The following is a 13,433-nucleotide window of genomic DNA, read 5'->3' on the forward strand; positions in this document are numbered from 1 at the left end:
TAAATCAATTGATGTTGCTGCAGCGGTACATCAGAATAAGAGAAAAAGAAATCCTCAAAAAAAGGTCAAGTTTTTCCCAGTGTTTAACAGAATTGCGAGTTATGCAGCTAACTAAGCTGGAAAATAGCTGATTAGAAAAGCTTTCCACATCCAAAGGAAATGATAATTTAAAATATTTTTCCCATTATGCTTGCTTACTAAACTACTGGAAAAGACATGAATTGCCAGTTGATTTTATATTTCTGCCTCTCTCTTCCAGCTAACAAAAAAAAGATAGCCCCGTTTCTCTCTCGCTTAAATTCACATTCTTAGCTTGAGAGAAATTATTGACCTGTAGTTAGCATTTACCAAAAATGATGCAGCAGAGATCAGAAACTTGGGTGAATGAAGGGCCATCAATTGAATGGACCGTGATGTTAACTAGTTACTGTTAGCTATGTTTATCTTGCTTGTTCTAGACCACAGTGAGCCTCTGTCCCCCTTCCCCAGGTGACCTGACAAGCTACAATATTGATTTTTCGGTATCAGCAGAGTCAACTGGCAGGGAATAAGCTGGTGGCATAAAGACATTTGCTCACATCAGTCACAGGAGGGATTAGTTACAAAGAAAAACTCTATCACTCTTCCATCTTAATGGGGTTGTTTATTTTGAGTGTTCTTTGTTAGGCTGTACTCCTGGTTGGCCGCATGATTAAGGAGACTGGAGATTCTTACACTGCTGAAGACAGAGGTTCACATGCACCAGTCTACATCAATATTGCTGAGGTTGAGAGAGTTGAGAGCTTCAAATTCTTGAGTGATCATCGGCCGTAAAAATAGCCCGTCCTGGCCAACTATGGCGACACCATGGCCAAGAAAGTTCACCAACACTTCTACTTCCTCGGGAGGCTAAAGAAATCTGGTGTATCCAGATTGATCGTCACGAATTGTTATTGATGCACCGTAGAAAGCATTCCATTTGGATGATCCTCACCTGTTGTTATCAATGCACCAACAGTAGCTTAAAGGACAGTGTTCCCCGCTTCCTTTCCATTCCTGAAGAAGGGTCTCGGCCCAAATGGTCGACTGTTTATTCGTTTTTATAGATGTTACCCGACCTGCTGAGTTCCTCCGGCATTTTGTCTGTGTTGCTCTGGATTTCCAGTATCTGCAGACTTTCTAGTGTTTATAATAGTACCTTAAAATAGTTTGGATTCTGTTTCAGGATCGCACCTGGGGAGTGCAACAGGACTCCACACCATAGAAAGGTAATGAAGATAACACAGATAACTGCCATCTTGGATTTCTGGGGGAAGGGAATTGAGAAAAACAGTACCAGAGAGTCTTTGAGACTTGTGAGGTGCAGTGTCCTATAAAGATTGTCAGCCTAGTAGTTAAGCACAGTTATCTTACAAAAAAAATCAAATGGACAAGAATGTACAACAGATAAAATGTGCAGCTGAAGCAGTATCAATGGCATTAGATTGCTTTGAGTGGCATTATTCAACAAGCTGTTTACTTCTTTTTCCACACAAGGTTTTATTTCCCCTATGTCTCATGATTCATGTGGTATCTTATTTCCATCTGTGTCCGCTAACCCCCTCCCGCCAGCCCTTTTCTGGGCGTCTCTGGAAAACCGGCTCGCTAGCTCCTTGCTCGCAGCCACTGGATTCAGCGGTGATAAACCCACCTTTGTATATCAGGGACGTGTACAACTTCGGACCCGCCAAATCCGTGAGCTTGGGATGTCTCGCCCACCCAAATCCCGGTTTGTGTGTGTGGTAACTTCTACCTTAAAAAGGCACACTTGACTACTTCATGCCCAAAGAAACCACTTTATCTGGAACGTCAAAACCAATATGTATATACAGAGGCTTTTACAACCCGTACGGCATGGCAGGAACACTATGTAAAAAGCCCACCGGAAGTGAAACCCCCTATTATCCTAATTAGTATTAACTTACTCTTAATAATGCTCACATTACAACACTTCTCCCCCTTTATTCCCCAAATGTAAAAAACTAGGAAATAAAAACAGCGGTGTTATTAACTTGCGTACCCCTGAAAACTTATACTAGTATCTCAGCAACAGTTTATCAACACAAAACACCTGGAAAACATGACAGATTCAACATTCAATCTAATAACAAAAAAAAACTGTCCTGTCAAAGATTCAATCTGTCAGGAGGTTTATGAGTGCACTGTGATCGGCGCAGTACCCCCGGTGACTCAGCAGGCACCGCTGGTGATGGTGTTTTGGGTGGATCTGGTTTTGGGGGCATGAGAGGGGTCTGTGTATCTGCATGAGAATGTTCATCCTCCTCAGGGGACCCCGACCCCTCTGCCAGCGTCTCTCCCTTTGGCAAAGTCACTGGTGGATATGCTTCCACCATAGTCTGTCTCACAAATGGAAACTCCATGGAACTGTCTGCCTCTGAGCCGGTATCATGACGCAGGCGCACATGGTCCTGATGTCTGCAGAAAACACGCCCATCAGTCAGCTTAACAACATAGGAGACGGGACCACTCTGCTTAAGAATAACCCCAGGCAGCCATTGCTGATTGTTTCTCACATAGACATTGTCATCCGGTTTTAACTGTCTCTCTCGCACATGTTGATCATGTCCCTCCTTCTGCTTTTCCTGCTTTCTCTCCACTTTCGCCTTCATGTCCGTGCACAGCAGGTCCAATCTTGACTTGGGCCTACGCCCCATCAGCATCTCTGCTGGAGTGTGGGCAGTCGTAGTCTGTGGCGTGAGGCGGTATTTAAACAGGAAACATGAAAGTCGCATGCTAAGAGAGTCCCCTGGCATCCGCTTCAGGCCTTCCTTCAGTGTCTGAACAGCTCGCTCAGCCAAACCATTTGAGGCTGGGTGGAAAGGGGCCGTCCGAATGTGATGAAAGCCATTCTGCTACATGAACTCACTGAACAACTCACTGGTGAACGTTGGGCCATTATCAGTGACCAGAGTGTCAGGCAACCCGTGGACTGCAAACACCTGCCTGAGTTTGTCTACGGTTGAGGGGGCTGTGATGTTCATGATGTGAGCTTCGATCCATTTAGAATGCGCATCTACCATTACAAGAAACATTTTCCCCATACAAGGGCCAGCAAAGTCCAAATGTAGCCTAGACCCCGGGTGGTCTGGCCACTCCCACGGGTGCAAAGGAGCTGGTGGTAGCATATTCTGATTAGTCTGACACTGCGTGCATGATTTTACCTTGTTCTCCAGATCCTGATCCGTTCTTGGCCACCGAACGTAGGATCTTGTAAGGCTTTTCATCCGAGACACTCGTGAATTTCCTCCACAATCTGTGAATGGCCAGGGGGAGGCACAATGACCCTCACCCCCCCAGAAAATGCAGCCATCCTGCAGGCTGAGTTCTGTCTTGCGTTTGGCATAAGGCCTCAGTTCCTCTCTTTCCACAACTCTGGGCCAACCTCGTAAAAGAAAAGTCTTGTCTTGGGACAAGACTAGGTCCCTCTCTGTCCACTGCTTGATCTGGGTCGCCTTTACAGGTGTCTCTGACAGCCTCTCCAATGTAAACACAGTCTCTGGAGGCACATGTGTAGTAACAGGTGTCTCAGGTAAAGGTGGTCGACTCAGTGCATCGGTGTTTGCATTATCCCCAACCACTCTGTACACTATAGTGTACCGGTAGCCTGACAGTGTGAGAGCTAGTGGTGGGATGCCTCTAGTCTCACTGAACAGGCTCATCAGTGGTTTATGGTCCGTATAAGTTGTAAATACCCGTCCATAAAGGTACTGATGAAAGCGTTTGACCGCAAAAACTATGGCCAGACCTTCTTTGTCTAGCTGTGAATATCCCTTCTCTGCAGCTGTCAGGGTACGTGAAGCAAAACCAATAGGCTTCTCTGAACGGTCCTCCATTACGTGTGAGAGAACTGCCCCGATTCCATAGGACGAGGCATCGCATGCCAGGGTGATCTCCTTGTCTGGGTCATAGTGAACAAGCAGCTTCGCTGAATGGAGGAGTTCTTTCACTTCCTTGAAGGCTTTCTCCTGCTCTTCACCCCATTGTCACTTAGTGTCATTGTGAAGCAGCTTATACAGTGGGGTCAAGACCCCTGAGAGGTCAGGAAGAAACTCGCCATAATAATTCACCATGTCCAAAAATGATCTGAGTTCCGTGACGGTCTTAGGGCTTGGGGCCTCCTTAATAGCTCTCACTTTGTCCTTCAATGGGAAAAGCCCCTCAGCTGTGATCTTGTGTCCCAGGTAAGTCACACTTGATGCCAGGAACACACATCTTCCGCGTTTCAAATGCAGCTCTGCGTCTGAGAGCCTCTTCAGCACCTGTTCTAAGTTAGCCAGATGCTCCACCTCCGTAGCCCCCGTGATCAAAATATCATCAAGGTACACTGCTACGTGTGGAATCCCCTGCAGCAAAGTGTCCATTGTCCTTTGGAAAATGGCAGGCTGGACGCCACTCCAAACACCAGGTGATTGTATTTGAATAATCCTTTGTGCGTATTAATTGTGACATACTCCTTTGAATCCTCGTCGAGCAGCAGCTGTTGGTAGACGTGGCTCGTGTCCAGCTTTGTGAACAGCTTACCCCCGATAGGGTCACAAACAGGTCATCCACCCATGGCAATGGGTACTCCTCCAGCCTAGAGACCTGATTCACCATAAGCTTATAATCCCCACATATCCTCACCGTTTTGTCTGCCTTCAGTACTGGAACAATGGGAGCCGCCCACCTTGAAAACCGGATGGGCTCAATAATGCCCAGCCTCTGTAAACGTTCCGGCTCCTCCTCGACTTTGCCTTTCATGGCATAGGGCACCGACCTGGGCTTTAAAAAATGTGATGCAGCCTCAGGGTCGACATGGAGTTTCACTGTCACGCCCTTACAGTGTTCCCAGCTCGTCCCTGAAAACGTCACTGTACCGCTGCAGAGTGTCCTCCGTCGTGTGTGCATACTTAATTTCATGTCAGTTTAGCCGGATTTTGCGAAGCCAATTGCGACCCAAAAGACTGGGTCCCCTGCCCTTAGCTATCATTAGCCTGGCTTCAGCCTTCTGGCCCCTGGCTGAAATGTCCACATATAACACCCCTAAATGAGGTATGGGCTGCCCCGTATAGGTCCTAAGTTTGAGCTTTGACGGTCTAATGGGAGGCAGGTTGGACCCCCATGACTCCTCACTAATGACCGCTGCAGTAGCCCCTGAATCAATCTCAAACTTAATGTCCTTTCCCCTGACAGTGACTGTGGCATAATATGGTTCAGGTGGTTCCTCATCTGTTTCCACTTCAAACATGTTGTAGGCACAAGCTGCCTCTTCATCTGCATCTTCTAGATGGTGTGTGGCTGCCTGAGCCTGTTGAGCTTTCCCCTGCCCAGGATTAATCTTACCCTTTGAACTTCTGCACTTGTTAGCTAAACGTCCCTTTTTGCTACAAGCATGGCAGACAGTGTCTTTGAATTTGCAATCATTTTCATAGTGCGTCTCTCCACACCGGAAACATTCCAGCCGCTTTGCCTGTTTACCAGTCTCCCTCCTGACTTGGTGCACTGCCGCTGACTGTGACCCCCCATGTCCTTTCTGGACATCCTTGACATTATTAGCAGCCATCTCCCTGCCTTGGGCAATCTCTAAGGCTTTCTTGAAAGTCAACGGTGGAGTTTCCCCTAACAGGTGGCATTGTATGCCGTCATTATTAATGCTGCCCACCAATCTATCCTGGAGCATGTCTTCCAACACCGCTCCGAAATCACAATGCTCCGACAGCTGCCGAAGCTCGGCCACAAAATTGGCCACAGACTGACCTGGCTTCCTGAAACGGCTGTGAAACTTACACCTTTGGACTATCACAGAAGGTTTCGGATTGTAGTGGTTCCCCACGAGCATGACCAGTTCATCATAGGGAATGTCCCCCGGTTTCCACAGTGTGGCTAAATTCCTTATTAGCTTGTAAGTCTTTGCCCCACACACACTCAGGAGAATAGAGCGCTTCTTAGCCTCCTCAGTAATTCCATTAGCACAGAAAAAGTGTCTCAACCTTTCCTCATACTCCGGCCAGTCCTCCGTTAACTCCACAAATTCAGTGACAGTCCCAAACGTAGCCAACTGAACGTGAGGCCCATTATCGGCGCTGCTGCTCCCGCTCGAAACGTGCCAGCAGGTCCACAAAACCAGTTTACCTCATCAAAAAAAATATGTGGTAACTTCTACCTTAAAAAGGCACACTCGACAACTTCATGCCCAAAGAAACCACTTTATCTTGAACGTCAAAACCGATATGTATATACAGAGGCTTTCACAACCCGTAGGGCATGGCAGGAACACTATGTAAAAAGCCCACCGGAAGTAAAAAGAACGGAAGTAAGCCCCCATTATCCTAATTAGTATTAACTTACTTTTAATAATGCTCACATTATAACACTGTGACTGTTGTGTGATTTACTGCCCTCAGCAAGAAATAACCGATCGTACACTGCATACAATTAAGAAGTATATTTTAAAATGTTAATTTAAGTGAACAGTTATTAAATAAAGGAAAGAGAGAAAAGGGCCCATTACTCTTAAACAGTGAAATGTACACTTTAAGTTGGAGCTCATCTTGAAATTGTCTGTAACTCATGCGCTGGAACCTCTGTGTGAAAGTACTCACCACCCTCTGAATTTCGTTCGAAATCCATCTCGAACAAACAGGTCGCCCACGGGAGCAGTGGTTCTTCCTTCTTGAAGCCATTCAGCTGCACAAAGCACCTTGTGCGACCGGGATGGCATTTTTTTTCTTTTTTTCTCTCTCTCCCCCTCTCTATCTCCGCCAGTATCATTTGCCTGTGGTCAGATATCCATCCTCGCCTTTTTTTAAACTCTATATATCATAAAAAACTTCTATATTATTGGTTATCTTACCCTCATAGTTCATCTTTTCTCTCCTTATTGCATTTTTCTTGCCTTCTTTTGGTTTTTAAAAGCTTCCCAATCCTCTAACTTCCCACTATTTGTTCCTAAATTATGTGCCCTCCCTTTAATTTTTATGTTGTCTTTGACTTCCCTTGTCAGCCATGATTGCTTCATCTTCCCTTTAGAGTACTTCTTCTTTGGGGTGTATTTGTTCTGTACCTTCTAAACTGTCCCCAAAATCTCCAGCTGTTGCTGTTCTGCTGGCATCCCTGCTAGTGTCCCTTTGCAATCAGCCTTGCCCAGATTCTCTCTCTCATGCTTCTTCTGTAATTCCCTTTATTCCACTGTAATACAACTGGTTTTAGCTTCTCCATTTCAAACTGCAGGGTGAATTCTACCATAATATGACCACTGGCTTCTGAGGGCTCCTTTACCTTAAGCTCTCTAATCAAGTCTTTTCCATTTCACATCACCCAATCCAGATTTGCCATTCCCCTAGTCTCAGGGGGCAGAAGTGAGTGTAGTTGCTGTTGCTAATGAGAAGGTGCTTGGAAAACTGAAAGGGCTGAGGGTAGACAAGTCACCTAGACCAGATGGACCACACCACAGGGTTCTGAAAGAGGTAGCTGAAGAGACTGTGAAGGCATTTGTAGTTGTCCTTCAAGAATCACTAGATCCTGCAATGGTTCTGGAGGACTGGAAAATTACAAATTTCACTCTACTCTTTAAGAAGGAAGGGAGGCAGAAAGACTGGAAATTATAAGCCAGTTAGCCTGACTTCAATACTTGGAAACATGTTGGAGTCATTTATTAAGGATGAGTTTTGTGTTTACAGGTAGGATAGACAAAGGAGAGTCAGTGGATACTATTTATTCGGATTTTATGAAGACCACACATGAGGCTGCTAAACAAGCCCATGCTATTACAGGAGAAATACTAACATGGATAGAAGATAGGCTGATTGGCAGGAGGTAAAGATTAGAATAAATGGGGCCTTTTCTGGCCGGCTGCTTAGGGGTTGGTGTTGGGACCGCTTCTTTTCACATTATGTGTCAGTGATTTGGATGATGGAATTGATGGCTTTGTGGCCAGGTTTGCATACAATACAAAGCTAGGTAGAGGGGCAAGTAGTGCTGAGGCAGCAGGGAGTCTGCAGAAGGACTTAGACAGATTGGGAGAATAGGCGAAGAGGTGGCAGATGAAATATAGTGTAGGGAAGTGCATAGTTATGGTCTTTGGTAGAAGGAATAAAGGCATAGTCTATATGTGGGGAGAAAATTCAGATCAGAGATGCATAGGGACTTGGGAAACCTCATGTAAGTTGAACTTGTAGGTTGAGTCAGTGGTAAGGAAGGCAAATGTAATGTTAGCATTAATTTCCAGAGAACTAGAATTTTAAAGCAAGAATGTAATGCTGAAGCTTTATAAGGCTTTGCTCAGATCATACTTGGAGCATTGTGAAGTTTTAGACCCCTTGTCTGAGACAGGTTGCGCGTGCATTGGAGAAGGTCCTGAGGAGGTTCATGAAAAAGATCATGGGAATAAAAAGGTTAACATATGGGAAGCATTTGATGGCTATGGGCCTGTACTCACTGGAGTTTAGAACAATGAGGGAGGATCTCGTTGATACCTATCAAATATTGAAAGGCCTAGACAGAATGAACATGGAGAGGATGTTTCCTATAGTGGGGGAGTCTAGGACCAAAAGGCACAGCCTCAGAATACAAGGACATCCCTTCAGAGTAAAGATGAGGAAGGAATTTCTTTAGCCAGAGCATGGTGAATCTGTGGAATTCATTGTTACAAACGGCTCTGGAGGCCAAATCCTTAGGCATATTTATAGCGGAGGTGTATAGTTTCTTGGTTAGTAAGAATGTCAAAGGTTACAGGGAGAAGGTTGGGTTAAGAGGAATAATAAATTAGCCAGGATGGAATGTTGGAGCAGACTGGATGGGCTGAATTTCCTAATTCTGCTCCTATTTCTGCTCCTTATGGTCTTTAAATACTGTCTTTTTCACACACCTGGGGATATAATTTCTCACTCTTTGTAAAATACCTGTGAAGTTTCTAATGTTATTGCTGCACCCTGGCCATAACTTACACCAACCACCATTCATACAACTTCAGGATATGTCTTCCTATGCTTTATCAGCGTCTTTGAGAATATTGTGTTCATCAAAATATTCCCAGATTAATGGTTTATCATTATCTTCATCAGAAGCATTGAGGAACTGGTCAAAAGCTCACAGTTAACAAAATGGATTGAAGGTGGTGATGAGATCTTGGATGGCCAAAGGTAGCAAAACAATCAAACTTCCACACTATCACTGAAATCATCACTGCTGGGGAGGTCTTCAGCTTTGAAGGTTATACTGTAATAAGAACATTCATGTTGTAATTCTCTTTAACACAATCCTTACCATGTTGAAGCAGCTTAAATTGCCAGCTTTTGGCTAAAGATGGCAACCATTCTTTATTTTCTTATTATGTATCCTTAGAAGTCGATGGAAGATATCCGTTGTAATAATCTTTGAGGCCACAGAAGTCCACTGGCCTGAAGATCAAGAGAAGTTTCAACTTTAAGGTAGTAGTAAAATTAGCTCAAAGCAGCCAAATTAATTGGTTTTTCATTGTTTTAAATCCAAGCACTGACTTCCCGTCCTGAGAAATGCAAGTCCTTTTTGGCATTTATTTGCAAAAGAATCCAGCTTCATCCACTTTGGAAAAAATGCATTAGTGAGAAGCCTCTTTCTTCAATAATTTTAGGAGTTTTCTAAGCAGAATATTCTGAATAATCAGTGAACTCATTGGGATAGCTCGTTGGAGCTTTGACCAGCCGCCAATCTAGATGTCGGAAGTTTGGAGAGGAGGGGACTTCAACCAGGTTCACTGCCTAAGGATAAAAGGCAGGAGCGGGTCACGGCAGTGTAATAGAGCTTCGACCAGTGGCCAATCAGTGTTTGGGATTGATTAGTAAGAGCAAGCTAAAGGAAGACAGGGTCAGGCACAGCAGTCATTGTCTGAGTGGACGTAGTCAGAGTAGTTCCACAAAGAGAGGCTTCACTCAGAGAAAGCAAAGAAAAGAAAAACTCAAGTTTTTTCATTCCCTTCTTTATATCTGCTCAGCTAGGAGAGTAGGGATGACAGGCAGGATTGTGAAATGCTCCTCTTGTGGGATGTGAGAAAGCAGGGAGACCTCCAGTGTCCCTGTCAACTACAATGGCAAGGAGTGCATCCAGCTGCAGCTTCTAAAAAACCGTGTAAATGAGTTGGAGCTGGAACTGGATGAACTCTGGACCATTCAGGAGGCTGAAGGGGTGATAGATGGAATATACAAAACAGTAGTTACATCCAAGGTGCAGGACATAGGAAACTGGGTGACAGTCAGGAAGCGGAAAGGGGTTAAGGAGCCAGTGCAGAGTAACCCCGTGACCATCCCCCTCAACAACTTTGGATACTGGTGGGGGTGGGGGTAGAATGACCCACAGAGGAAAGTCACAGTTGTCAGTTCTCTGGCCCTGAGTCTGCCTCTGTCACTCAGAAGGGAAGGGGGTAGAAGAGGCACGCTGTGAAGATAGGGGATTCATTAGTTGGGGGAACAGACAGAAGGTCCTGTGGGCAAGAACGAGATTCCCGGATGGTATGTTGCCTCCAGTGCAGGACATCGCAGATGAAGTCCTCGGCTTTCTGAAGAGGGAGGTTGAACAGCCAGTTGTCGTGGTCCATATGGGTACCAGTGACATGGGTAGGACGAGTGACATGGTTCTACATAGGGGGTTGAGGAAGTTAAATTTAAAGGGCAGGACCTCCAGGATTGTGATCTTGGGATTGCTACCCATACCATGTGCTAGTGAGGCCAGAACTAGGAAGATAATACAGTTTAACACGTGGTTAAGGAGTAGGAGGGAGGGTACATAAAATGTTTGGATCATCGGGCTCTCTTCCAGGGAAGGTGGGACCTGTACAGAAGGGACAGTTTACACCTGAACTGGAGGGGAAATATCCTAGCAGGAAGTTTTGTTAATGCTGCACAGTGGGGTTTAAACTAGAGTTGCAGGGGATGGGAACCAGAGTGCCTGAAATTAGTGGAGAGGTTGTGGAGGCAGATGTTCGTAAGACCTCAGACAAAGTTAGGAATCAAAAGGTTGAGCATGGTGTGACTAGTGTCCTGAGTTGCCTGTATTTAAATGCAGAACAGTGGATGATAGTGCTGAAGATAACGTAGCTGGTTTACAAACAGAGGCAATATGTGGTGAGGAGAGGCTGTTGATAGGGCAAAATTGTAGTCAACAGGATGTGTTGCAATGTAAGAGGCAGCAAAATCAACAAGTGTGCAGACAGGACAGAAGGTGTTGTATCTGAAAGCGCACAGTATACAGAATGAGGTGGAGGAACTTGCAGCACAGTTGCAGATTGGCAGGTATGATGTTGTAACATCACTGAATCATGGCTGAAAGATTATAGCTGGGATAAGCATTGTATCGAAAGGACAGGCAAGAGGGCGGAGGGGACAGCATTGCTCTGTTGGTAAAAAATGAAATCAAATTATTAGAAAGAGGTGACATAAAGTCGGAAGGTGTTGAATCATTGTTGCCAGAGATAAGAAACTGCAAGGGTAAAATGACCCTGCTGGGAGTTGAATTCAGACCTGCAAATAGTAGTAAGGATGTGGCCTACAAATTACAATGGGAGATAGAAAACGTATGCCAAAAGGGCAATGTTACAATTGTCATGGTGGACTTCAATATGCAGGTAGATTGGGAAAATGGGATTGGTGTTAGATTCCAGGAGGGTGAATTTCTAGAGTGCCTAGAGATGGCTCTTTAGAGCACCTTGTGGTTGAGCCCACTAAAGGATCAGCTATTCTCAACTGGGTGTTGTGCAATGAACAACCTATATCTTATGGTCTTATAGTTTGCTGAGTTTGAACACCAATTTTTCAGTTTGCTGCGTTAACATACTTCTGATTCTACAAAATTTGATAGCACTGAAAGGGGCGTCACTATTAGCACTGGCTATCAACTTTTCAGCTTGACCATCAATAGATCACAAATTGAGCACCACTGCAGTATCCATGGTGTATGTACAAATGTTTGTACCACGTGGAATCAACATGAAATTTCTAATTTTGTGGACCTGTGTCCCTTCAATGCTGCTTAGCTCCAGGAACCGTCATACCACTTGGTGAGCATTTGGAAGACATCTTAATGGAGTATCCCAAATTAATACAATTAAAATATTTGGCCAAATGTTGCAAAATTTGGCTAAATATTTATATCGATTACTTGCATTACATCACCTTGTAAGTCCAAGCTGTGTAAGCAACAACGTAATAACAAATCTAGGCAATGATAAATCAACCTTGATTCACTAATAGTTCAGAATAAACAACAATGAATAAAAAGGCATTAAGTGAGGACATAAAATGGGAGATCATCTCAGTTACATATATTGACCCTACTGCTGCAAAGCACAAATTAAAGTAGAACTCAGCATTAATCAAAGCACCAAACTCAGGTGTGGATCAGATGTCCCTACAAAGCAAAAACAGAAAATCAGCATTTCAGGAATCAGCGATGAAAAAGAGAGTCAATGATTCAGGGCAGAAACCCTTCATCAGAAGTGTTTTGGCCTTTTTGTCCTCTTCAGAACTTACTTTCCTGCATATCATTCTATTATCTACAAACCTGTCTGTAATACCCAGGCTCCTCATCTGGAGATTTAACATAGGTTGTAAATAGCTGTGATCCCAGCAAATCATCTCCTGGCAATCAGCTGAAGACTTACTAACCGAATAACATCCCCTTTATCATGAATCTTCCTTTCCTGTTAGTCAGTCCTCAATCCACAGTGATAAATAAACCCAGTGCCTTGTGAAGTTAGCTTTTATGTGACATCTTATCAAATGTCTTATGAAACCCTAAATACACTTCATTTAGAAGCTGCCTTTATGCACCAAAATCTATTAAATTTGTCAACCACAATTCTCTTTGGTAAAACCGTGTTATTCTGGTTGACTGTACTGATTTTACTTGTGTCCTGCTATTATTTCCTTATGAAAGGTTTCTAGAGTTTCCCTAATATGCCAGGCTAACTGGCCTAAAGGTCTCTGTCTCCTTCCTTTCTTAATTATGAGTGTTATTTTTACCATAGGTGGTCGCCACCAAAGGAGGCGAAAGTCACTTTTCCCTCTGCTAGCCTGCAGGTTATCCGTGGGCAAGGTGCACCTGTTTAGCCCCCTGATCAAGGTCATGTGAAGACATGGGAGCAGGCGGTGGATGGTCGTATGAGCAGCTGGTCCATATCAAAAGTCCTGGTTATGCGATCATTTTCACCAGGCAGACATTCTCTGAAGAGTATCGAGAATGGCTGGGGTCACCCGTCTTGTAAAGGCATTGCCAGAAGGAGGCAGTGGCAAACCACTTCTGCAGAAAGATTTGCCAAGAACAGTCATGATCAAAGACCCTGATCGCCCACATCACACGACATGGCACGTGATGATGATGGTGACTTTTACTGTTTGGTAATCTGCTTAAACTTTAGCAGAGTGTTCAAGATCACAAACAATGCT

Source organism: Mobula hypostoma, chromosome 11, assembly GCF_963921235.1.
Source record: "Mobula hypostoma chromosome 11, sMobHyp1.1, whole genome shotgun sequence".
Classification (NCBI taxonomy): domain Eukaryota; kingdom Metazoa; phylum Chordata; class Chondrichthyes; order Myliobatiformes; family Myliobatidae; genus Mobula; species Mobula hypostoma.